Below are 26,775 nucleotides of genomic sequence, written 5' to 3'. Positions count from 1 at the left end.
TCCTGTCTGACACTTCTGTATATGTCCAGTGGTACTGCCATATAATTCCAGTGACACTGCCGTATATGTCCAGTGGTACTGCCATATAATTCCAGTGATATTGCCGTATAATTCCAGTGATATTGCTGTATAATTCCAGTGGGAATTGTTTGTGTTGCTTGGCTTAGTCAGACAGCTACCTCATTGCACTTCTTCTACATCTTTGCATGATGTGCTGTTTGGGGCCTAGTTTTTGAAAAGTGCCTTCCTGTCTGCCACTGCAGTGCCACTCCTAGATGGGCCAATTGTTTGTGTCGCTTGGCTTAGTCATTCAGCTACCTCATTGTACCTCTTTTACATCTTTGCATGAGTTGCTGTTTGGGGCCTAGCTTTTGAAAAGTGCCCTCCTGTCTGCCACTGCAGTGCCACTCCTAGATGGGCCATTTGTTTGTGTTGCTTGGCTTAGTCATACAGCTACCTTATTGCACCTCTTCTATATCTTTGCATGAGTTGCTGTTTGCGGCCTTTTTTTACATATCAGCCCTCCTGTCTGCCACTGCAGTGCCACTTCTAGATGGGCAGGTGTTTGTGATGTCCACTTGTGCCGCTTAGCTTAGCGATCCAGCAACCTCTGTGCAACCTTTTGACCTAAAAACAATATTGTGAGGTGTTCAGAATAGACTGGAAATGAGTGGAAATTAATGTTATTGAGGTTAATAATACCGTAGGATCAAAATTACCCCCAAATTCTGTGATTTTAGCCATTTTTATGTTTTTTCCCCCAAACATCATCCAGATCCAAAACCAAAACCAAAACACAAAAGGGTGGTTTTGGCAAAACCAAACCAAAACCAAAACATGAAAGTGGAATTAGAACCAAAACCAAAACACAAAACACGAAAAGTGCCAGCCGCACATCTCTAGAATAGGTTTGTTTGCCATGGCAGGTTCACACAGTGAAGAGTAACCAGAATACAGTGCAAAAAGGATCAAATTATTATAATATAATATTATTTTAAGTATCCTTATCATACTAGTCTTTACTATTGTACCAGCATATCTTCATATACCATATACAGTACAACCAGTTTATCTTTTATAGTAATTGAGAACCCATAAAATAAAAATATCCTACAACTGCATTATAATACATAAATTAATTGACTTTGTTTGCATTAATAGAAATAAAATCTTTCAGATGACTAAGAAAATTCAGGAAAATATAGAGGAAAATGTGAAGAGTGATGATTGATTATGTGTATATCAATATGTCCAGAGGATCGGTTTTTGCTTGTAGTACTAAACAGGAGACTCTTCAATGAGAATCTATCATTCAGAATTGGATGACACTATATATTTACTTTTTTTTTTTAAACTGTCTTATATAATCTATTTTATTTTACATACAGTACATACAGTGGATCAATGTTTATAGAAAGTCATAACTTAATAGGAGAGGAAATGTATGTTTTAGCTTTTTAAAAAGTTACACTTGTCAGAGGTTTTGGTAAACAAACAGTTCATTATGCAGTTGTCTCATGTCAGAATTGTGTCTTTATGCCTTCTAATATTATTTTCCAAGCCATTTAAAACCTTACATAGATTTAATAAAATAAAGAATGTTATTGTCCAGAGCAGGGGCTCCCAACCATGGTCGTTAAGGTACATTAACAGTCCAGGTTGTAAGGATATCCATACATGAGCACAGGGAACTTCATTAGTACCTCAGTTATTTTGACTCAACCATCCATGCACAAGCATAGCTATCACTAATTCCTGGACTGTTAGTTGGACCGAGGTTGCGAAACACTGGTCTAGAGTTTTTTAGTGATCTAAAATAATATACATTTATATATATATATATATATATATATATATATATGTATATATATATATATATATATATAAAGGAAAGGTTATGAAGCAAATTATATAATCTAATATGGCGTCAATCTAATAGCTGCACAGTAGAGAGCCTCCTTCCTTCTCTCACAGATCTCACTTACTGCCTAATACTTGTACACAATCCCTCCTTTTTTGAGACAGAAAATACATACATTTAACAAATTACCAGGGACGAGAAACCCTATAGAGAATTTGCCAATCATATGTAAATACTCCAGCAGCCAGTTTGCCAACCAATCTAAATACACTTTGAGGGCTCCATTATTTCTAATCTATTCCGTAAAAACCAGCACACACTTCCACCAACCAATATGAGCCTAGGCCAACCAATTTGCACTTCCGCCAACCATGGGGCCCGGCTGATAATGATTTTATACTCATGGTGGGTGTCGAATTGTAAAAACAGTACACCCATCAATATTCCCCCAATAGGACACAGGTCTTTCCCCACAGGAAAGTATATTCAACTATTCTCTGGGCATGTACGCCTCCACGGGTGGTGTGTTGCCTGGGTAATGCGTCACCGGAATTGATGCGCTGCCGGAAGCAGCACGCTGCCGGAAGTGACGCGTTGCCAGTAGCAGGGCGTCACCGGCTACGGCACTTTGCCAGCAAAATTACAATTAGGCACACCTAAAACCAATTATCTGGTACACTGAGCACCAATGGGAATGTAAGAAACGGAGGTGGGTAAAAAAAAACCTCCCCCTTGTCTCCTTTATATACCATATTTCAGATTTTAACTACACCAGTGAACAAGCCTGTAAAAGGTGAAACGGTCCGTCTGGTGGTGAGATAGGGCAGCGCGCAGCGCGTATCTCCTGGTGACATCCCAGTTATGTAAGTGCCTACTTGGGCAGATAAACTACATGTATCAGCTTACTAGAAATTTTATGCACCATCAATTTTGTTTTACAAATGCCTCTCTCTTCTTTTTTCATTTAAAAGAGAATGGTTTTCTGTAAAAAAAATATTTTCATTTGGGATAGGAATGTTTTCTATTCATTGTATTTCCTATTGTTTATTGGTGTCAGACAGTGCCGTATACATTTTTCTCTTCATAAACAACATGCATTGTTGCTAGCCCATGGCTAATACTTGGTGCTAATAATATTTTTTTCTTGACATCCATGATATGGTAATTTGGGCTATATATATTTGCCATATACTTCCAGATTAGTTTATTTGTGTGTATTTTTGAACGGTAGACGTTGAGACAGTTGTACAACTTTTCAGCCATAAATAGAACATGTACTGCTATCAGTCTCTGGGTAATACTTGTTTTCGACACACAGTTGTAGTAGGGTTTTCTGCCTATTTTCTCATATCATCTTTTTTTATGTACGTTTAACAAAGATATGCTCCAATGATATGTACATGTGAACAACCAAGATTTAATCCTTCTGCATAATTATAGAATTTCACCTTTTAGGATCTTCTGATAGGTGTTTTTCTTCTATATGTGTACTTCGTACAGCAGATATTTATTTGCAACCAAACTTTTTCATTTTTTTATATACCTAATTGATGCCAAACAGGCATTCATTGCTATTACTTTCTTTTCTCATATTCTGGCACATCTGTGCTTGTATGCCCTCTCATCCAGCCCTTATCTCTAGATGATTAGAGACCATTTTGTGCAGTATTCTCCTTTTCTGGACAGCAGAAGCACACTTTCTATTTACCAGGAATGAGTACTCTCTCATCCAGCAGTTTACTGCCATACTCCACAGGAGACGCCCAATCTTGTCTGATCTTGGAAGCGAAGCTCTGGTAGGCCTGGTTAGTACTTGTTTGGGAGACTGCCAAGGAATACCAGGTGCAGTAAACAATCTCGCTGGAAAGCAGAAGGAATTTCCCTAACTCTCAACTATTTTTCTATATAACCTACTTACACCCATAAGATCCGATAGGTGAATGTACAAGTACCTTTGGGAATACAGCATCACCCTTTTGGAATGAGCACATATATATATTTTTTTCACTGTCATACAAATAGCGCTAATTTACAATAGTGGTAATTTTCTACCATAATTAACTAGCAGATTATACACTTCTTGAATAATTTGCTGAATTAAAATGCCTATGGTGACACCACTGTTAGACATACAACCAGAAGGTGAACTATCACCAAACTAGGCAACAAACCATCCCCTCCCCTCATTAGATCAGTAATTATTGAGGGTGCTAAAATTACCCTACGAGACACCTTTTTGTAGGAGGTTAAAGACATCCATTTATTGCTTGTGGATATATGTCAGGCTACTCCAGTTAATATATTATTAAAAACACTTTTCACCTTGGCAGTATTTACTGTTTATCTTATATATATTTAGATGTATTTTCAATATTATTTTCTTGTTTGGCACACCATATTTTACATGATCCTTAATAAAAGTTAAATTTTACTGTCTATCAATTTTTAAATAAGAGTGCCCCAGCACAGAGTCTTTCTTTTTTCTGTTTTTTCACAATCCCTCCTGCCAGAGGAGAAGTTCACTTGATCAACCCCCCCACCCCCGCTCACCTCTGAACCATGCACCATGAGGACACCCCCCTGCTCATCTGAACTGTATACCCTCAGGACGCAGACCCTCTCCCATGCACTATACTCCCTCAGGATTCACACCCACTCCCATGCACTGTGTACCCTCAGGACATACATCCAATTCCATGCACTGTGTACAAGTTAATGCATCCACACAGGGGGAGTTTTATCAAATCTTGGAGAGGGGTAAAGTGTAAAAATATTCCCCTAGTTCACTGCAAAGGATAGCAATGAGATTTATATACTATATATTATAATCGAAATACAGAGATCTCAGTTTACATATATTTGAAAAAACATATCTAGGCCACAGGCCTTATCAAGACGTCTCTGTCCTGGTGGTTCCTAATGCTACATAATAATAGCACCCACTCTGGGTGATATAATTGCATATTGTTATGCTATAATGACATATACATAAATATATTTTTAAACTGAGAGCCAACTCACCTGGAGGCACCCCAAGATCCTGCAAATGGTACTAGAAGAACCAGCACACCCTCCAGCAGTGAAGCTACCCTTACTTTCCAATCAGCTACTGTCATTTTACAGACTGCACTAGAAAAATGACAGAAGATGATTGGTTGCGCTGAGCAGCTTCTCCACTTAATCTCTCTCCAAGATTTGATAAATCTCCCCCCACAGAGCATCCAGCACAGGCCATCCTCACCAAAACTACTCCTACTTCCCCCATGCTAGACATGCTTCCCACCCATGCTGACTTCTGGTCCCCCCACACAGGTTAGAAACCCATCCCAGGGCCGGCACTACATACAGACTACCTGGGTTCTCAAATCTTTCCAGCTGCCTGGGGCCAGACAGTGTTGGTGTTCCCCAGAGGATAAAGGAAAGGGATGAGCTCAGGAGATTGGTGACTGCTGCAGAGAGCGAGTAGGATATGGTGCCCGGGGATTGTAGCTCTCTGCATAGCCAGCGATCATAGTGAGTGGTGTGTACTGCTCAGTGTTAGGGTCTCTTTCATTCCTAAGGTCTTTGTATTACTAACTAAAGCATCACTATGGACGGGATGTACTAATGCTAAAATACAGTTAAAACTCCCCAAACTGCCATTTTCTGAGGTTTGACTATATTTTCCATATGCATACCTCCCAACATTATCTCCAGGCAAAGAGGGACATCTGCGCGGTAAAGCCGTGCCCTATTTTGGAGGGGGTGTGGCCTGTGGAAAAGGGGGCATGGCTTCGTGGGAGTGCCGAGAGCCGCGCTCCCCGTTTCCGTCACTGAGGGGGCATGCCCAGCGCTCTGTGAGCCGCTGGCATGAAACCACTCCCTCTGTCTCCAGTGAATAGACGCTGTGCACGTGCACACAGCGTCTATTCACCGCTGCTCTGCTAAGCAGGGCAGCGATGACAGGAGCCTCCCAACTGCCCCCCCCCCACCCCACCGCGGGACAGTGCGGCCCACGGGTGGGACAGCGAGACAGTCCCCAAACAATGGGACTGTCCCGCGAAAATCGGGACAGCTGGGAGGTATGTCCATATGTACAATTTTTGAGGAAAAGACACTTTGAAGAGGTTGTACCTGATAGGCAATGCTATCTTTGGGTGGCATCTCCTAATAGAAGCCTATAGGATTCTCATCACAGTATTCACATTATTCCCAGAGAGGGACCTAATATGATCCCTCCTTGTGTTTCTTAAATGCTGTGCGTGACGGCTGCACATGTGAGGGCAGTACGGATGGTGTAATGGTTAGCATTGCTACCTCACAGCACTGAGGTCATGGGTTCAGTTTCCTCCATGTCCCTAACTGTGTGGAGTTTGTATATTCTCCCCGTGCTTCCATTTATTTCTGGTAGGTAAATTGGCTCCCAACAAAAATTAACCCTAGTGTGTAAGTGTGTGTATGTACTTGGGCAGACTAGATGGGCCAAGTGGTTCTTATCTGCCATCAAATTCTATGTTTCTATGACTCCTGGGTTATAAACCCAAAAATGGTTTAACGCTCAGGTGAAAGGAGATACAAATGACCTCTCAGAGGAAAAGTACCTGGAAGCAAGTAGATATCACAATCAAATGGACAGAACTATTTCAATGCAAAGTTTTTAACATGTTAATCTGTGGTGTAGCAAATTTTCATGAATCCTGACCACATAAAAGTAAACAGCAATTTTTAGTACAGTGAAGGATGTCATTGCACAGTGTTGTCAATTCAGAAATCCCCTTATGCTGTAAGTGCTACATTAGCTATCCTGATACTCCTCATTATATAGTATCTCGCTGCATTATGCTTTCACTAACAGCTGTAACTTGCGCTGTTTACATTTCCTACGCTTCTTTCTCCGCCTTCACTGCACTTTAATTGATTTTATAATTCAAATATAACAATATATACTGTGAATCCTGGACTTATAATTTTAATGACCAGCATTTTGATAATCTGATTAATAATGTGATATAGATTTATTTTAAACAACTAGAAAATCTAAACTTCATTTTATATAGAGGTGTGTTTAATGTTAATATTCAAGATTTTGGAACCTCATGTTACTACTTTACTATCAACTCCCACCAACATTATTATACTTCCCCAGCCACACACAGTATTGATCTAATTTTCAAAATCACATAAATGAAGAGGTCACTTCCTCGCACAAGATCAGTGCTTTGGTGATCTGATTGGCTACAGGTTATTCTACTCCATCCCCTTCAAAACTGAGTACACATTTTAAGGGCAGGAGGCTACATGCAAACATGGTACAGTGCCCAGACTCTAACACACTTTACAATTATATATATATATATATATATATATATATATACGGAAAATATTCGGCACTCCTATAAAATCAAGGTAACAGCTCGCCAGGTGCCTTCCAAAACAATGCAGTCATGTAGTAAAGGAAAATAGGCGGCACTCACGTTCTTATAACAAAACAAGAAACAAGATCACTCAATCTTGTTAGCTTAACGTTTCGGTCTTTATTAGACCGTCTTCAGAAGTCACTTCTACATATACATATACACACACACACATTTTATTTTATTTTTTTTAATTTCTGCAAGCCCTTTAAAGTTATTAAACTTCTTTTATATAGCAACTAATCGGTAATGTATTATTCAGCTAATTTTATTATAGTGTTTACATAACATTATTTTATATCAACTAAGCACCTTTTAAATTGAGATTTATGAGGACATGTTCTTTGGATAAATGTATAGCTGAGAGACATAGCACATTATAAACATATCCCTTTTTCCTTCATAGATGTGCTATTATTTCAATCAGTGCATTGCAATAAGATAATAAATGCAGCAGTAAAATACCTTAATAAACAAGTATAGCTTTTTAGTGTCATAAAATGTTCTTTCCAGAGAGCAGGACATTATGTTTTAAGCGAAGCTCTTCATTAGGCTGTGTGAGAAAATGAAGCATGAAAGGTAGACAGAAAAGCATCCTTAATAGTTCCTGTACAGATAATGCAGGCCAAAGACAATCAACAGCTATGGCTCATTTATTTTATGTCTTTCAGCACTCAGAGACAAAATGTTAGTGTTTGGTGTACTATGGGGTTTCTCTGCTTTGCATCAGTAATGAAAAAATAGATTTGCATATTACAATATCATTTATACATACTTCGAATCCCAATGACAGTTTGTAATTGTTAGCCCATATGGAAGGAAATGCAGGTACTACTCAGGGAGCCATAATAACTGCTCAGATGGCCATTTCAGGTTCAATCCCATTTACTAGGTCACAAAATTAGCTCAAGCAACTTCATGTGATTGAAAAATAAATTACTTATATAATATACAAATTCACAGAAAAATAACATAGGCAAAAATAATAATAATAATAATAATAATAATAATAATAATAATAATAATAAGTAGAAGAAGAAGAAGAGTAAGAAGAAGAATTGCTTAGAATAATTGTACAGCACAATTAGTGATGACATTAAAGAGCAGTCTGCTTTGGCAATGTTTTATGCAAATGGCTATCTTAAGAGTGCAAATTCAGATTTCTGCAATTAAATATTTGTCTACAGCTACTTAAATGGGCCAAGCAGACTGATCTTTCATACACAGTCAGACTGCGCCCACAGCCCTGAGTCTGCTTGTCTTAAAATGAAGAATAACTCAGAAAGACTCATCCTTGTCTAACTTAATGCAGACTGTGGTTATTGAACTACTAAGATGCTAACTCCACACTTTTACCTGAGGGGCTGGATAGTGGGTATAGGTGTATAGTTTGGTGGTGGTAGTGTTAGTGGTGGGGGCAGCAGGCTGAAGTTTTGTCTAGGGTGTCTCAAAACCTTGCACCAGCCCTGTATACAGTAGTGATGAGCGGGTTCGGTTCCTCGGAATCCGAACCCCCCCGAACTTCAGCCTTTTTACACGGGTCCGAGGCAGACTCGGATCTTCCAGCCTTGCTCGGTTAACCCGAGCGCGCCCGAACGTCATCATCCCGCTGTCGGATTCTCGCGAGGCTCGGATTCTATTGCGAGACTCGGATTCTATTTAAGGAGCCGCGCGTCGCCGCCATTTTCACTCGTGCATTGAGATTCATAGGGAGAGGACGTGGCTGGCGTCCTCTCCATTTAGATTAGAAGAGAGAGAGTGAGAGTGAGACACTTGATTTACTGGAGCTTAGGAGTACTACTCAGAGAGCGCAGAGTTTACTAGTGACTGACCAGTGACCACCAGTGCAGTTTTATTATATTATTATTTATATAATCCGTTCTCTGCCTGAAAAAAAAACGATACACAGTGACACAGTAACAGTATACCATATCTGTGCTCAGCCTCAGTGTGCTGCATCATCTATGTATATCTGACTGTGCTGAGTGCTCAGTGCTCACACAGCTTAATTGTGGGGGAGACTGGGGAGCAGTAGCAGGAGTACATATTATTTAACAGTGCACACTTTTGCTGCCAGAGTGCCACTGCCAGTGTGACTGACCAGTGACCACTGACCACCAGTATAACTATATTGTGATTGTCTGCCTGAAAAAGTTAAACACTCGTCGTGTGGTGTTTTTATTCTATAAACGCATTCTGCTGACAGTGTCCAGCAGGTCCGTCATTAATTATATAATATATACCTGTCCGGCTGCAGTAGTGATATATATATATATTTTATATCATTATCATCCAGTCTATATTAGCAGCAGACGCAGTACGGTAGTCCACGGCTGTAGCTACCTCTGTGTCGGCAGTCGCTCGTGCATCCATAATTGTATACCACCTACCTGTGGTGTTTTTTTTTTTCTATCTTCTTGATACTAGTAGCTTACTTTAGGAGTCTGCAGTGCTGCTGACAGTGTCCAGCAGGTCCGTCATTATAATATATACCTGTCCGGCTGCAGTAGTGATATATATATATTTTTTATATCATTATCATCCAGTCTATATTAGCAGCAGACGCAGTACGGTAGTCCACGGCTGTAGCTACCTCTGTGTCGGCAGTCGCTCGTGCATCCATAATTGTATACCACCTACCTGTGGTGTTTTTTTTTTCTATCTTCTTGATACTAGTAGCTTACTTTAGGAGTCTGCAGTGCTGCTGACAGTGTCCAGCAGGTCCGTCATTATAATATATACCTGTCCGGCTGCAGTAGTGATATATATATATTTTTTATATCATTATCATCCAGTCTATATTAGCAGCAGACGCAGTACGGTAGTACACGGCTGTAGCTACCTCTGTGTCGGCAGTCGCTCGTGCATCCATAATTGTATACCACCTACCTGTGGTGTTTTTTTTTTTTTTATCTTCTTGATACTACTAGTAGCTTACTTTAGGAGTCTGCAGTGCTGCTGACAGTGTCCAGCAGGTCCGTCATTATATAATATATACCTGTCCGGCTGTAGTAGTGATATATATATATTTTTTATATCATTATCATCCAGTCTATATTAGCAGCAGACGCACTACGGTAGTCCACAGCTGTAGCTACCTCTGTGTCGGCAGTCGCTCGTCCATCCATAAGTATACTAGTATCCATCCATCTCCATTGTTTACCTGAGGTGCCTTTTAGTTGTGCCTATTAAAATATGGAGAACAAAAATGTTGAGGTTCCAAAAATAGGGAAAGATCAAGATCGACTTCCACCTCATGCTGAAGCTGCTGCCACTAGTCATGGCCGAGATGATGAAATGCCATCAACGTCATCTGCCAAGGCCGATGCCCAATGTCATAGTACAGAGCATGTAAAATCCAAAACACCAAATATCAGTAAAAAAAGGACTCAAAAATCTAAAATTAAATTGTCGGAGGAGAAGCGTAAACTTGCCAATATGCCATTTACCACACGGAGTGGCAAGGAACGGCTGAGGCCCTGGCCTATGTTCATGGCTAGTGGTTCAGCTTCACATGAGGATGGAAGCACTCAGCCTCTCGCTAGAAAAATGAAAAGACTCAAGCTGGCAAAAGCACAGCAAAGAACTGTGCGTTCTTCGAAATCCCAAATCCACAAGGAGAGTCCAATTGTGTCGGTTGCGATGCCTGACCTTCCCAACACTGGACGTGAAGAGCATGCGCCTTCCACCATTTGCACACCCCCTGCAAGTGCTGGAAGGAGCACCCGCAGTCCAGTTCCTGATAGTCAGATTGAAGATGTCAGTGTTGAAGTACACCAGGATGAGGAGGATATGGGTGTTGCTGGCGCTGGGGAGGAAATTGACCAGGAGGATTCTGATGGTGAGGTGGTTTGTTTAAGTCAGGCACCCGGGGAGACACTTGCTGTCCGTGGGAGGAATATGGCCATTGACATGCCTGGTGAAAATACCAAAAAAATCAGCTCTTCGGTGTGGAAGTATTTTACCAGAAATGCGGACAACAGGTGTCAAGCCGTGTGTTGCCTTTGTCAAGCTGTAATAAGTAGGGGTAAGGACGTTAACCACCTCGGAACATCCTCCCTTATACGTCACCTGCAGCGCATTCATCATAAGTCAGTGACAAGTTCAAAAACTTTGGGCGACAGCGGAAGCAGTCCACTGACCAGTAAATCCCTTCCTCTTGTAACCAAGCTCACACAAACCACCCCACCAACTCCCTCAGTGTCAATTTCCTCCTTACCCAGGAAAGCCAATAGTCCTGCAGGCCATGTCACTGGCAAGTCTGATGAGTCCTCTCCTGCCTGGGATTCCTCCGATGCATCCTTGAGTGTAATGCCTACTGCTGCTGGCGCTGCTGTTGTTGCTGCTGGGAGTCGATCGTCATCCCAGAGGGGAAGTCGGAAGACCACTTGTACTACTTCCAGTAAGCAATTGACTGTCCAACAGTCCTTTGCGAGGAAGATGAAATATCACAGCAGTCATCCTGCTGCAAAGCGGATAACTGAGGCCTTGACAACTATGCTGGTGTTAGACGTGCGTCCGGTATCCGCCGTTAGTTCACAGGGAACTAGACAATTTCTTGAGGTAGTGTGCCCCCGTTACCAAATACCATCTAGGTTCCACTTCTCTAGGCAGGCGATACCGAGAATGTACACGGACGTCAGAAAAAGACTCACCAGTGTCCTAAAAAATGCAGTTGTACCCAATGTCCACTTAACCACGGACATGTGGACAAGTGGAGCAGGGCAGACTCAGGACTACATGACTGTGACAGCCCACTGGGTAGATGTATTGCCTCCCGCCGCAAGAACAGCAGCGGCAGCACCAGTAGCAGGATCTCTCAAATTCCAGCTCGTTCCTAGGCAGGCTACGCTTTGTATCACCGCTTTCCAGAATACGCACACAGCTGAAAACCTCTTACGGCAACTGAGGAAGATCATCGCAGAATGGCTTACCCCAAATGGACTCTCCTGTGGATTTGTGGCATCGGACAACGCCACCAATATTGTGTGTTCATTAAATCTGGGCAAATTCCAGCACGTCCCATGTTTTGCACATACCTTGAATTTGGTGGTGCAGAATTATTAAAAAAACGACAGGGGCGTGCAAGAGATGCTGTCGGTGGCCAGAAGAATTGCGGGCCACTTTCGGCGTGCAGGCACCGCGTACAGAAGACTGGAGCACCACCAAAAAAACCTGAACCTGCCCTGCCATCATCTGAAGCAAGAGGTGGTAACGAGGTGGAATTCAACCCTCTATATGCTTCAGAGGATGGAGGAGCAGCAAAAGGCCATTCAAGCCTATACATCTGGCCACGATATAGGCAAAGGAGGTGGAATGCACCTGTCTCAAGCGCAGTGGAGAATGATTTCAACGTTGTGCAAGGTTCTGCAACCTTTTGAACTTGCCACACGTGAAGTCAGTTCAGACACTGCCAGCCTGAGTCAGGTCATTCCCCTCATCAGGCTTTTGCAGAAGAAGCTGGAGACATTGAAAGAGGAGCTAACACAGAGCGATTCCGCTAGGCATGTGGGACTTGTGGATGGAGCCCTTAATTCGCTTAACAAGGATTCACGGGTGGTCAATCTGTTGAAATCAGAGCACTACATTTTGGCCACCGTGCTCGATCCTAGATTTAAAACCTACCTTGGATCTCTCTTTCCGGCAGACACAAGTCTGCAGGGGTTCAAAGAAATGCTGGTGAGAAAATTGTCAAGTCAAGCGGAACGCGACCTGTCAACATCTCCTCCTTCACATTCTCTCGCAATTGGGGGTGCGAGGAAAAGGCTCAGAATTCCGAGCCCACCCGCTGTCGGTGATGCAGGGCAGTCTGATGCTGACATCTGGTCCGGACTGAAGGACCTGCCAACGATTACTGACATGTCGTCTACTGTCACTGCATATGATTCTGTCACCATTGAAAGAATGGTGGAGGATTATATGAGTGACCGCATCCAAGTAGGCACGTCAGACAGTCCGTACGTATACTGGCAGGGAAAAGAGGCAATTTGGAGGCCCTTGCACAAACTGGCTTTATTCTACCTAAGTTGCCCTCCCACAAGTGTGTACTCCGAAAGAGTGTTTAGTGCCGCCGCTCACCTTGTCAGCAATCGGCGTACGAGGCTACTTCCAGAAAATGTGGAGAAGATGATGTTCATTAAAATGAATTATAATCAATTACTCCTTGGAGACATTCACCAGCAGCAATTGCCTCCAGAAAGTACACGGGGATCTGAGATGGTGGATTCCAGTGGGGACGAATTAATAATCTGTGAGGAGGGGGATGTACACAGTGAAAGGGGTGATGAATCGGAGGATGATGATGAGGTGGACATCTTGCCTCTGTAGAGCCAGTTTGTGCAAGGGGAGATTGATTGCTTCTTTTTTGGTGGGGGTCCAAAACCAACCCGTCATTTCAGTCACAGTCGTGTGGCAGACCCTGTCACTGAAATGATGGGTTGGTTAAAGTGTGCATGTCCTGTTTATACAACATAAGGGTGGGTGGGAGGGCCCAAGGACAATTCCATCTTGCACCTCTTTTTTCTTTTTTTCTTCTTTGCGTCATGTGCTGTTTGGGGAGTGTTTTTTTGAAGGGCCAGCCTGCGTGACACTGCAGTGCCACTCCTAGATGGGCCAGGTGTTTGTGTCGGCCACTTGGGTCGCTGAGCTTAGTCATCCAGCGACCTCGGTGCAAATTTTAGGACTAAAAATAATATTGTGAGGTGTGAGGTGTTCAGAATAGACTGAAAATGAGTGGAAATTATGGTTATTGAGGTTAATAATACTTTGGGATCAAAATGACGCCCAAATTCTATGCTTTAAGCTGTTTTTTAGGGTTTTAAAAAAAAATCGAATCCAAAACACACCCGAATCCGACAAAAAAAATTCGGTGAGGTTTTGCCAAAACGCGTTCGAACCCAAAACACGGCCGCGGAACCGAACCCAAAACCAAAACACAAAACCCGAAAAATTTCAAGTGCACATCCCTAGTATACAGTACTAACTATTGTACTACGGTGCTTAGTACAGTAATTACAGATGTGTCCTCATACACCCACAGGCAGATTCAGGGAGTGTGCGGTTGAAGAAATTGCCCCCACCCACTGGAGTCCATCCTGCACTCCTGCACTGAACAGGTTAAGCTCCCACTGTCACCTTATCTGTACACACCCCCAGGAGCCTTTCATCCATACTTGCCTACTTTTGAAAACTAGAATCAGGGAGATTACAGTAGGATGATCTCTGCCTAAAGAGTGTGTCTAGTTCCACAAATGGGCGTATCTATGCTTAAATGCTTGTTGCAAGATATATACTATATGACAATAATAACAATATATTTTGGGAAGTTTTGCAAGTATTGATACTAAAATTGCTGTCTGCAATATTGGGTTTCTTGTTTGCAATATACTGTATATTCGCTGTGATATTTCTTTTCTTCTCACTCAGCACAATATACATAATAAATGTGATGCCTATACAATATATTTCAAATGCAATTTGACCTTGTTTGAATTCATCCCTAATCATATAAGTAAATTATGATTTTTGTGTATTAGATATTATTTTATTGTGAACACTGAATTGTCTGCATCTTGTGGGCATTACCTGTATTTATTGGATGTACAGACACCAGAAACTTTAATTAATCAAATTTGTCATACTAAAGAAGGATTACTAACAACAATTCTTACCCTAACAGCTAACTAACAGCAGCAGCAGCTGCTTACTTTATGGTTATATCTAATATGTACAGTTGCTGAGACACAGGGGGTCAACTTACCCACTGACTTATCTTTCCACACTCTCCACAATTACAAATTCTGCTTCTTAAATGTGTAAAATGTGGAACAAAGCAAATTATTTGGCTGACAGACCCACGTGCAAAGGAAAGACTGGTGCTATTAGCGCAAGGTTGCAGCATGGAAAGTGTAATGGCTAGCATTACCTCCTAACAGCACTGAGGTCCTGGGTTCAATTCTCACCATGGCCGTAACTGTATGGAATTTGTATATTCCCCCTATACTTTCGTAGGCTTCATCCGGGTACTTCAGTTTCCTCCCACAATCCGAAAAAATATACTCATAGGTTAATTGGCTCACAACAAAAATTAAATCAAGTGTGTAAGTGTGTGTACATGAGACTAGATGGGCCAAGTGGTTCTTATCTGCTGTCACATTCTATGATTCTATGACTTGGAAGGGACTGAACATTTTTTGGTGGATCCAGTTCCCTGTTAGTCTCTGCTGGACTACCTGGGGCAAGGAAATCTTAAGATAGGAGAAACCAATGGCGGAATGTAATGGCATCTGAGTTTGCTGGAAGTGCGGAATGCCGACTGAACTCAGACACCTTCTAAAGAGGAAGTCATTTGCAAGGCATGGTTTTGCCTTGTAACTGAATGACGCATTACAAAAACGTCCAAGTTTGGCAGGCATCCTGCACCTCCTGCAAACTCAAACGCCATTGCATCCCGCTGCAAATCTCTGCCTATAGTATGATCAGATGTAACCTGGTACTGCTTGCCCACTTTGCAGGAGCACCCTGTTTTATTTACCCTTGATTTAATGGTAACAATTTCAGGCTATAGCACTATTGCTGACTACTTACTTGTAGACACAGGGGGTGACATTCTTTTACTCACTTTTTAACAGTAATGCTATATGACTGTTCTGTCCTCATATCAGCAAACATCTTCTGCCCTTGGGAACCCCCCCAATCTGCATATCAAGTTACGCTCAGGTTCTATCAGGGCAGTGTCTGTGTATGCAAGGGCGTAGCTACCATAGGTGCAGGCAGTGCAGCTGCTATGGGGACCAGAGCTGAGAGGGACCCATCTTCTCTGTTAAAATTACATGTGTTATATACATTTTTCTGCCATTGGGTGGTACGTAGGGGTAATTTCAAACTTTTTCCTTGAGGTCTGCAATATATCTAGGTATGCCCATGGACCTGCTCATTGTAGTGTGGTATAAAATGAATTGGAGGGCATTTTAATGTTATATTATATATGAACCGGGGCACTGTAATGAGGCACAATATGAATGGGGAGCACTATATATCATAATGTGAATTGGGGGTACTGTGCGGCATAATGTGTACTGGCAGCTCTGAAATGTGACATAGAGTGAACTTAAGCACTGCTGCAATTCAACAAAAGAAACTAGGGCACTAGTATGGGGCATAACATTAAATAATGCTCTACTATGGTTCAGAAAATGAACTAGGACACTATTATAGGGCAACATTAACAACTGCTGCAGAGAAGTGTCTCTCTAGAAGCATTGGGACAGGGGACCCCTTCAAAATGTCGCTATGGGGCCCACAAAGTTCTGGCTATGCCCCTGTGTGTATGCACGCTTGCACAGTACAAAAAAAGCATGTTTCTACACACAGCAAATTGTCTGCCCAACTCTATATTACTGTAGTTGGATTTTTTTAATACAGTATATATAATGCATTCTTAAATTGCTTAGCCAGTTCATTTATGTCAATACTTTATTTTGTACATTATTTTTAGTTTCAATATATTTCATGTTAGCTTCAGTAAATTAAATGCAATGCAATTACAACTCTATTACCCCTACATCATTGTAAGAGTGATCCTCCTGGTAAACAACAGCGCCTTAATTTATTCTTCATAGATAGCTCCTCAGCATAGGCTTATGTTGCATGGGTTTTTATGAACTGAAATAATTCAGATCAGAGGAAGATTTACACTTCATGGAACCCATATCAAGACACCAATTTGAGGCTCCCTTCCTCAAACAATCCATAGCACTAAATGGGCCTAATTTATGTTTGTACACTGTGGCCAATATTCACGCAAATTAGCGATTATTGTCAGACTGTGCATGTGCCGCGATTGCATTGCACAACTTGCAAAAAATAATTAACAATATTTGCATGTGGAGCATATTGCAATTCAACACATCCATGCATCTAGCCCACAGTCAGAAAGGAACCGCTAAATATAGCCAGCATCTTCATGGGAGAATGCAACATTTTGCTTCTATCTATGCCTGTACATAAATGCAATTTCCATAAAACTTATGTTGTTACGCAGAAATGTGCCAGACAATTCATAGATTATCCTTATTGTCCTTACTTGAACTATACAGAGGCTTTTTTTTAAAGGGCTTTTGTGTCTTTAATGTCCCATATAAAGATTCACAGTTGCTTTAATGAACCTTCTGCAGCCTGGTAATTGGAGAAAAATAAAATCTGTTCTACAAATGTGATCACCCTTCAAGTATGAATTTTTTTAAGCTTTTGGAATTTGAAATTTATAGAGAAGCTCATTATCAAGTGTCTTACTTGGTGACATAAGAAAGTGCCATAATTGAGTGGATGTAGTAGGTAGAATGGAATGTATTCATTTAACTGCTATACCGACGCCAGAATCCCAACTAACAGGGTGTCCACACTACCCATAGTGTGGGAACAGAACCTGTGACAAGCACAGTGAGCCACCGAGACTGCTGCATGGTGAGCCCAGCGAGCCCGCAAGGGGCTTCGTAGTGCTCCCCCACCCCCACTGGCAATCTGGAGACTGGGATCCAGGGGTCGGTATGGTGACCGCCGGGATCCAAACCGCCGGTCACTCTAACCCAACCCAGCAGAATAGTGCATACCCATTTATAGTTATATCATGCCTATAGGATATGCAATGTACATATCACAAGTACAGTAGCACAAGCAGTTAGAGAGCTGTGTTACTATGTGACTGCTGTTAATATTAGACTGCTATACCTGGTGTCAAACAATGCATTCATAAATCGCTTATCTGTAACATGGCCCTTGCTGCCAATAGTTCTTTTGTGTTTTGAGAACAGATTAAGTAGGGGACAGATATTATGCCTAATTCAGCAGTGGTCGCTAAAATGGCTACTGGGGCCGATTTAGAGCCGCGCGCATGTGCAACCCTTCTCCTTCCACGATGTGGCCGCAAGCTGATTGACAGCGGCGGGCATTCGTGAGTGGCATTTTGGTGTTGTGGGAGTGTGGCCGCTGGAACTGCAAGTGTTTTTGGGGTGGCTGCGTGATGTGGGTACATGGACCCACGCCAGGAACTTATTGTTGGAAGACACACGTAATGATAACTACTTAGTTCAACTAATTGAGGAACCAACTAGGTACAATGCAATCTTAGACCTGGTAATAACAAACAATGGGGATTTGGTATCAGGTATTATAGTAGGGTAACCCATAGGAAACAGCGACCACAATATGGTCACATTCAATATCAGTTTTCATAAACAGCCCTATACTGGCTCAACTAGGACTCTAAACTTTAGCAAAGCAAATTTTGAAAAGATGAGGGTATTTTTCAGGGATATTGAATGGGAAGGTTTGTTTTTAGGAAAAAATACTACGGAGAAATGGGAGGTACTAAAATTCCTGCTAGCTAAAAATACACTCAAATTTATTCCTACGAGCAGCAAAAAAAGGAATAAAAATCATAAACCGATGTGGCTTAACAAAAAGATAAAGGAACTTATGGGCAGGAAAAGGCGAGCATTTAAAAAATACAAACCTGACGGGGAAGCAGAGTCATTTCAGCACTATAAGGAATGTAACAAAATATGCAAAAAGTAAATAAGAGCGGCTAAAGTAGAAACTGAAAAACTAGTAGCAAAGGAAAGCAAAGCGAATCCCAAAAAATTATTTAAATACATTAATAGCAAGAGATTAAAGAAGGAGAGTATTGGCCCTTTAAAAGACAAGTTGGGAGTATTAAGCAAAAATTATAATGACATACCGGACACACTAAATTAGTTTTTTTCAACAGTATTTACTAGAGGACCCAATTCAGGGACTAACACATAATCTCAATAATGAGAATAACCCACTGATAGGTACTTATTTAAGCGAGGAAGTAGTATGTGACTGATTAAAACATTTAAAGATTAATAAGTCACCAGGTTCCGATGATATTCACCCAAGGGTTCTTATGGAGCTTCACTCTGAACTTGCAAAACCACTATTTTTGATCTTTAAGGATTCAGTAATATCAGGTATGGGGGGTCATTCCGAGTTGTTCGCTCGGTAAAAATCTTCGCATCGCAGCGATTTTCCGCTTAATGCGCATGCGCAATGTCCGCACTGCGACTGCGCCAAGTAAATTTGATATGCAGTTAGGATTTTTACTCACGGATTTTTCATCGTTCTGGCGATCGTAATGTGATTGACAGGAAATGGGTGTTACTGGGCGGAAACAGGCCGTTTTATGGGCGTGTGGGAAAAAACGCTACCGTTTCCGGAAAAAACGCAGGAGTGGCCGGAGAAACGGGGGAGTGTCTGGGTGAACGCTGGGTGTTTGTGACGTCAAACCAGGAACGACAAGCACTGAAATGATCGCAGATGCCGAGTAAGTTTGAAGCTACTCAGAAACTGCTACGAGGTGTGTAATCACAATATTGCGAATACATCGTTTGCAATTTTAGGATGCTAAGATTCACTCCCAGTAGGCGGCGGCTTAGCATGAGCAAATCTGCTAAAATCCGCTTGCGAGCGAACAACTCGGAATGACCCCCCATGGTTCCCAAAGGCTGGCGTATAGCGGAAGTAGTGCCTATATTCAAAAAGGGAAGTAAAGCTGAACCAGGTAATTATAGACCAGTTTGTCTTACATCTATAGTGGGGAAAGTTTTGGAAGGTATTCTAAGAGATAGTATTCAGAAGTTCCTTGAAGTCAATAAGGTAATTAAAAGGAATCAACATGGGTTTATGAAGGACAGATCCTGTCAAACCAACTTACTTGGCTTTTATGAAACAGTAAGCGCAAACCTAGATCAGGGTAAAGAGGTGGATGTAATCTTTTTAGATTTTGCCAAAGCATTCGACACTGTACCACACATGAGACTTATCTACAAGCTACAAGAATCAGGGCTAGGAAGCACAATATGCACTTGGGTCAAAAACTGGTTAGATAATAGGGAGCAGCGCGTTGTGGTTAATGGATCTTTTTCAAATTGGACTGAATTGCTAAGTGGTGTGCCGCAAAGCTCAGTATTAGGACCGCTATTGTTCAATATTTTCATTAATGACCTAACAGAAGGACTAGAAAGCATAGTGTCAATTTTTGCAGATGATACCAAATTGTGTAAAGTTATAAAAGCGGAGGGGGATGCTGAGTCGCTTCAGAACGACTTAGTTAAATTAGAAGCTTGGGCAGCGAAATGGAGAATGCGCTTCAATACAGACAAGTGTAAGGTAATGCACTGTGGTAACAAGAACAAAAATAACACCTACCTACTAAATGGGGTAAAATTAGGGGAGTCTGTACTGGAAAAGGACTAAGGTGTCCTCATAGATAGCAAACTAAGCAGTAGTACCCAAAGTAGGACTGCAGCAAAGACGGTTAATAAGATATTAGCATACATAAAACGGGGAATTGATGCTAGGGAAGAGAGTATTATACTCCCGTTATATAAATAACTTGTGAGGCCACACCTTGAATACTGTGTACAATTCTGGGCACCTTACTACAAAAAGGATATCCTGGAGCTAGAAAAGGTTCAAAGGCGGGCGTCCAAACTAATTAAGGGTATGGAGATGCTGGAATACGAGGAAAGGCTTGCAAGACTAGGCATGTTTACACTGGAAAAGAGGAGATTAAGAGGGGACATGATCAACATTTACAAATATATAAGGGGACAATATACAGATCTTGCGCAGGACCTGTTTTTGGTTAGATCAACACAGAGAACTCGTGGACACTCACTCAGGTTAGAGGAGAGGAGATTCTGCACAATATGGCGTAAAGGCTTTTTTTGGTAAGGACGATACGTGTTTGGAATTCCCTGCCTGAGAGAGTTGTAATGGCCGACTCAGTCAACACCTTTAAGAATGGGTTAGATAAATTCCTAATGGATAAGGATATCCAGGGTTATGGGGCATAGTCACGCACTGTGGTTATTATAAAAAAGAGCGGTAAAACGTAACGGCAGTCATCAACTTCAGTCAAAATGTTATACAAAATAATCGTGCATAGGAGACCACAAATAAGTTGAACTCGATGGACAATTGTCTTTTTTCAACCTTAGATACTATGTTACTATGTTACTATGTTACTATGACCATCCCCCACTCAATCCTGATTATCCACTTTGCACTTTGAGGACTCTTTATTAGCAAGCTAAATTGATGAACTTTACCTACCGTATTGCATGAGGTGCTCACCATTCAAAACTTCGGAGCATATCATCCTCTAGCGGTACTCTGCCAATACATTGGACACTGCTCACCTCCTACAAATTTGACTATGCTGGACTGTGCCACCTTTTGGGGGAACAATTCTGGAATGGACTACCCACTTTCAAACCTTCTTCAAATTCCTGTCTGTCTGGGTAATCCTAAATTTATTAATTGCACCAATTGTGCTTTTTAAATCTTTTATTATTGATGCATGCATTCTTATGGTTTATTTATTTTTAAAATTTCAGTATATTAACTCCTTATTAATAAATTGTGTAATTATTAGATACATCATTGCTGTGTTATATTGAATGAATTCAGTGCAGCCTCCATCTTGTTTTTTGGAAATGGCAGTAGCGAGGCAGACACCATGTTTTTGTACGTACATGATCGCAGCAGGCAGCACATGCATACATGTCCCGAAAAACAGCTGTGGCACACTGGTGTTTTTGCTGCCATTCCCTGTTATCTCCCTCAAATGTTTTCTTTTCCTATCAATCACACACTGAGATTAAATCCTCACTGTGAGCGAGATCACAAAGACCCCTTGGCGTTTGTGTGTAATGCGATTGCGGCATATGTGCAGTTTTACGATAATCCCCAACTTGGGTGCCTTAGCCACAGTGTACAATCATGAATTAGGTGCTATGGATTATTTGAGGAAGGGGGGCTCCAAATCAGTGTCTTACTTATGGCCCCATGAGGTCTAAATCTGCCTCTGCAGCTGTCTCTATTTACTCTATCTTAAATGGCACTTTGTGAGGCTGCAGCCCTATCTTACTCTTAACACCCCCCCTCCTGTTTATAGCATTCTGTGCCAAGAAGCAGACAGTCTTTTTATTGCCATTATTTACTGTTGTTTCAGAATTAATGAGTAAATCGCCAATAGGTGTTTCCACCCCAGAATTATTTATGTTATATGTTTGTATTGTCTGTTATATTTGTAGTGTACTGGTATTAGGCCCTGTGATTATACACAATATAGGTATATTTATATCCTCAGTTTATTGTATATTCAAAATAAATACCTTTTGGATTTACGTTACGTCTATCTGTGTATATATTATATATTCATTATTAAATATATCAATTCGTTACTTAAGCAGCAATTTTCATCTAGCAGATAAATATTCTGCACTTTACAGCTAGGATATAAACGCAGTGTGACATCTTTCTTTTTCATATATATACCCAGAGGGAGTGTGGATTCCACTCATTGTCTATCACCGCAGCTACTTCTCTTAGCTTGTGATTAAGCGCAGCCCTCCAACCATCTTTTTCTAACATATATATTTATATATGAGATGAGCAGGTACCTGATTTGGAAACCTGAACAAGGCAAAATGTCATCCTGTCTGCCACTGCAGTGCCACTCCTATATGGGCCAGTTGTTTGTGCCGCACACTTGTGTCGCTTAGCTTAATCATCCAGCTACCTCGGTGCAACCTTTTGGCCTAAAAACAATATTGTGAGGTGTGAGGTGTTCAGAATAGACTGGAAATGAGTGGAAATTAATGTTAGCAAGGTTAATCATACCGTAGGATCAAAATTACCCCCAAATTCTGTGATTTTAGCTGTTTTTATGTTTTTTTTCAAAAATCATTTGAATCCAAAACCAAAACACAAAAAGGTGGTTTTGGCAAAAGCAATCCAGATCCAAAACACGAGCATGGAACAGAACCAAAACCAAAACACAAAACACGAAAAAAAAGTGTCCGCCGCACATCTCTAATATATATATGTGATTTATTTATTTTTGTACTTTTTTTCCCTATTTGGGGGTGGCGGGCAGAATTACTGCCTTGCCCAGGGTGACAGAAATCCTAGTGTTGGCCCTGCATTGGCAGGTTAAGTGTTGAATTCAGGCAGTTGTATTAAACTGTGACTTTGCAGCCCTCTCATGACTGATATTTGCAATGATAGGTTTTAGCACCAATAGGGAAATATTAGCATCCAAACTCACAAACGTTTGCAAGTAGATCGGTGTGCACAATTGATGTACACTTTTAAATGCTACTTATGCAGCTGGATTCACAAGAGCATGAAAGTAGTTTTCTGAATCTGATCCCTATGCAAATAATAAAATGTCCCTCTTGATGTCACTTTAACAGACACACTAGAAATGGTGTTGAGAGGCAAAACTACAGGGTAATTCTTAAAACTCACTTACAATATATGTAACTGTGTATTGCTTTATATAAATAGCTCTAAATAGAATAAACAAATGTATAAACACAAATACAAATGAACATTGCCAAATCATTTATTCATCTTCATGTGTGCATTTATTTATATGGCCTGAAGATGTCAGCTTCAACACCCACACAATGCAAAACATTGACAGGTTTTTGCATAATTATATCACATAATATCTGCAATTTATATTTAATCCAAATAGCTAAAGAATGAAAATACTTCTAAGTCTATGTGATATTATGGTAACCAATACTGCTGAAACTAATTGTATTTTATCATACAGTGTGTGAATCGAATGTTTGACATGTGAATGGAGAAACGACTGATTACTCACATTGGCTGCTGGTGCAGTGATGCATTTTAGCAAAGCTTAGTATGGAATAGTGATGGGGAAAAGTCCCCTATTCCGCAAACATGTGATCATCGATCTTTTTTGGGAGTATTTGTCCTTCTCTGCATCTACATAATGGGCCTAATTCTGAGTTGATCGCAGTAGCAAATTTGTTAACAGTTGGGCAAAACCATGTGCACTGAAGGAGGGGCAGATATAACATGTGCAGAGAGAGTTAGATTTGGGTGGGGTGTATTCAAACTGAAATCTAAATTGCAGTGTAAAAATAAAGCAGCCAGTATTTACCCTGCACAGAAACAAAATAATCCACCCAAATCTAACTCTCTCTGCAAATGTTATATCTGCCCCCCCTGCAGTGCACATGGTATTGCCCAATTGCTAACAAACTTGCTGCAGCGATCAACTCAGAATTACCCCCAATGTTTTAAGTATTGACAATAATAATAATAATAATAATAATAATAATAATAATAATAATAATATGTGTGCTGATTATATAAGAGTTGAGTGTGAAGTTCTCGCAGTACAATCTTTGAGTTTCACTTCTGCTTGGCCATTTCACACTTTTAAAATTTTATTTTGTACAAACTATAGTCTATAGCAGTGGTTCCCAAACTGTGTGCCGTGGCTCCCTGGGGTGCCTCGGGGCACTTGCAGGGGTGCCCTGGGTTGGTGGTCCAGGACCAATTCAAATTATTTATGGTCAATGTAATAGGCAAAACCAGTGCTAGTGGCTTCTAATCATAAAATATGTGGCCAAACAAAAGCAAATCTTGTCCCTCACCACTTAACTGAACCTAAGGATGACACATAAGCACAATTTACTTAATGTAATATTTCTTTCTAAATTTCTCAATAAGAAACTTTTGACCTAGGTGCGCCGTGAACAAAATTCTGATGCTCAAGGGTGCTGTGATTTAAAAAAGTTTGGGAACCACTGGTCTATAGTAAATATGAACACTGTTGGAATACTGTAACAGTCACTTCATTGTGCTGTGTAGTGGGCTTGGGGTAGGATTAGGAATGCTCAAGGTCCAATTTCGCCAGCAAGATTTGGAAATTGGTGCAGCCAAATGCAGAAAGTGATAGAATTTAAAATTGAAAAACTGTGAATTAATTGTTAATATCATTTTAAAAAAAAATCAAATTACCTTGGAAATGTTTTAATGAAATGAGTCAACCTTTCTGTAATGACTGTGCAGGAAATTATTCCACAATTACATGTCACATGAATTATTTTGTTTATATTTTTGTGACATGTTTGTGCATCTGTTAGAGCTTGAATGTTTTTAATTGAGTCCTTGAAAGTAATTGATAATAGTAATGATGTACAATAGTCAGGTGTAGCTTAAGGGGTCTTTTTACTGTAGTTATTCTTATTCTTCTTATTCTTCTTATTCTTATTATTATTATTATTAATATTAATAATAATAATAATGATAATAATAATAATAATAATAATAATAATAATAATAATAATAATTTAACATGTTACTATTTTTAATAATAATAATAATAATAATAATAATAATAATTTGACATGTTACTATTTTTCAGAGAGCAAATCTATTTAAAAAAAGATATTTTGTTGATTTAATCTTTTTGGTGACCACTAATATTAGATGAATCAAAAAAGGAATGAATATTCATATAAGATCTGTAGTCTTAATTGTAGCATTCTCATGGCCATTTTCCACACATGCCAGACTGACTCAGTGTCGTAGTGTGTTTTCAGAGATAACCACGGTAAATCCATTGATCTGTGTCAATGCAAGTCATATTTAGTACATAATAACTATAATTATCAGCAAGCCGCAAACAGCAAGTTCTCCAGCAGATACTCACATTTTCAAGATGGTAAACTGAAAGCACACAGAACAATAAAATATCATGCTGTGCATCATAAGAACATGAACAGAACTCTTGGTTTAAATTTTATTTTATTTACTTTAAATGGAAAGCAGATTATTATGACTTGTGACTGTCCATATATTTGAGCCTGCTATGTTTTATAAAGTCTTATTTTTATTATGCCTAATTAAATGTACTATACAGCATACCTCCAAGCTTCTTAAGTTTCCAAAGCAGGACCTGGCGCACCAGAGGCTCACCAGCGACCAATAAGGGGGTAGGACGTCATGGGGTGGGGGCATGATCCCTGTTTTCATAACAGCCATATTCAGAGGGGAACATGCAAATATTTTTAGTATCCCACAGGTGTACAATGAAGGAATCACAGTAGATATTTCAGATATCTGCTGCAGTCCCTCCATTTCCGACATCATCCGCCAGCTGCAAAGCTGCTGGATTTACCAATCTCCAGCATGTAAAGCATTCCAAATGCAGATTGTGATAAATATGCCCCTTAACACTTCTTATTTGTGAAATCTGTACAAATGTGATGACTTAGCGCATGTATCTTGCCACTAAAGTTCTTTACCATATTTAACTTCCAGAAATTGTAAAAATCAATTCAATTATAGTTCTTGTATAATGATGCATTTAACTGATCTAACTATAATACTGTATATATGAACATACAATGGGCCAAATGTAATAGGGTCCGAGTTTGTAAAATGTGCGAGCTTAGCGCTAAACTTGCACATTTTTACAACTCGGACGATGTAAAAGGATGCAGGAACATGCAAACTCACGTTTCCTGCAATCCCAAAACTCGCAAAGATCATAATCACATTCAGAAATATTGCTATAGAAAACATAAAACTCAGCCAATGTAATATGGTGCAAGTTTTAAACTTGCATCCTAAACCAAACCAAAAACTCATATATAAATAAAC

General features: G+C 40.4%; 1 protein-coding gene and 1 pseudogene across 6 annotated transcripts in view; one reads left to right on the top strand and one right to left on the bottom strand.

Moving 5' to 3' along the window:
* Nucleotides 1–26,775, bottom strand: part of LINGO2 (leucine rich repeat and Ig domain containing 2) — a 2,057,065-nt gene that overhangs the window by 1,194,816 nt on the left and 835,474 nt on the right. The window lies entirely within an intron of this gene.
* On the top strand, nucleotides 3,597–3,715 carry LOC134942564 (5S ribosomal RNA; annotated as a pseudogene).

The sequence above is a fragment of the Pseudophryne corroboree genome, chromosome 1 (assembly GCF_028390025.1).
Source record: "Pseudophryne corroboree isolate aPseCor3 chromosome 1, aPseCor3.hap2, whole genome shotgun sequence".
Taxonomy (NCBI): Eukaryota; Metazoa; Chordata; class Amphibia; order Anura; family Myobatrachidae; genus Pseudophryne; species Pseudophryne corroboree.
The sequence above is the reverse complement of the archived record's forward strand: the minus strand, read 5'-3'. Positions and strand labels throughout refer to the sequence as shown.